Source organism: Mastomys coucha, unplaced genomic scaffold (genome assembly GCF_008632895.1).
Source record: "Mastomys coucha isolate ucsf_1 unplaced genomic scaffold, UCSF_Mcou_1 pScaffold15, whole genome shotgun sequence".
In the NCBI taxonomy this organism is placed as follows: Eukaryota; Metazoa; Chordata; class Mammalia; order Rodentia; family Muridae; genus Mastomys; species Mastomys coucha.
This window is the reverse complement of record NW_022196897.1, coordinates 28,692,947-28,694,439: the sequence shown is the minus strand read 5'-3', so window position 1 is coordinate 28,694,439 and position 1,493 is coordinate 28,692,947. Positions and strand designations below refer to the sequence as shown.

General features: G+C 31.4%; 1 protein-coding gene and 1 pseudogene across 7 annotated transcripts in view; one reads left to right on the top strand and one right to left on the bottom strand.

Moving 5' to 3' along the window:
- Positions 1–1,493, bottom strand: part of LOC116090126 — a 1,191,078-nt pseudogene that overhangs the window by 174,816 nt on the left and 1,014,769 nt on the right.
- Positions 1–1,493, top strand: part of Lrp1b (LDL receptor related protein 1B) — a 1,939,581-nt gene that overhangs the window by 1,496,012 nt on the left and 442,076 nt on the right. The gene's annotated exons all lie outside the window — the stretch shown is intronic.

Sequence of the window (1,493 nt, the reverse complement as noted above, 5' to 3'; positions counted from 1 at the left end):
TGTTAGAGTATAACTTAGTAGAATTAGTTTTCTAGCTCCAAAGTGTAAATTGTAAAGATTAAATTCAGGTTGTCAGGTTTGTTAAGCCAAGCACTTAATTTGTCACTTGGGTCCCATAACAGAACCTGGACAAGACATGTAATAAAGGGATAAACAAAAGTGCTCCTTTTCCTTAAGCTGAAATACACTTATTTTATTTTATTAATTTATTTTATTTCTAATTATACTTTTAAATTTTTGTTTGTTACCAAATATTTAAGTTGACATTATCCTCAATGGCACAAGTTTAGGGAAGTTTGTTGGTAATATTTGATTTTTAGGTGTTTTATTGATTTAAAGTTGATTTAATCTATCATATTTTATTTTAAATGATCCATGAAAGCACAAACACATACACATTTACACCTAAGATAAGCAGAAAATATATTAATAGTCCACAAAATAACACAACTGGTTAAAAGTAATAGCTTTCGACGATGCCACAAAAATAAGGAATAAAAACCAGAGAGACATTTTTTTTTATTTGAACATAGAATGAACCTAAAGAGATGGCACAGATGTTAAGTGGTCCTGGTTTGACTCTCAGGTCCCACATGACAGCTGTTAAGCATCTATAATTTCAATCTCAGGGGATCTGCAGCCTTTTATGACCTCCAAAGCAACCAGTCATGCATGAAAATATGCATACCTTCAGATAGAACACTTACATACATAAGAAAAAATAAATAAAGTTTTAAAATCATGAGGAAAGAATGAGATAGTTGAGATAGTTGAGAATGATTGAGATAGCTGATTTAATAAAAAAATTGTTTTTTGTATTTGTTTAGTAAACATGTACAATGGTCTTGCCAAAAAAAAAATGTATCTTCCATTGTTATTTTATTTTTCTGGCACAAACAATTATAAGCGCCATCACAATGATCTCCCCATTCACTTTTGGAACATCATAAAAGCTGTGTTCTAAATTAGCCTCTAAAGAATGTGTAACCGCAATTGCATTAGAATGACTGTCTGTCTTTAAAATAGAACAAAGATGAAGCTTCTGCATGTTAGGTTACAATATAATGCGAGAAAATATAATGAAGTGGTTTCTATTACAGAATCGGTTTGGCAGGTTGCCATGTTTAACTGATGTCCAATGAGTAGAGCTCTCTGAAGTCACTAAAAGTTGGTGAAACTAAAGCCTAATTTATTCCTACTCATTAAAATAATTCACATTCCCAAATTTATATTCAAATTATATTTATTAGCCCTACTTGTGTCAGGAGAGATATCAACCCTATTAGATATTTTTCTGTTGCTTTCTGAAATTAAAGAGTAAAGACAGATTCAAACAGTGCTTCAATTAGAAAGTCTGATAGATTTCTTTGGGGTCAACTAGTTTTTGAGACACTTCTGCAGCTCATATAGGCAAAATCCAAGCTCTGCCACCTAGGAGTTTCTTTTACTGCACCTAATCATGATGCAGAAAAACAGGTTTAACAGTAAAAAAA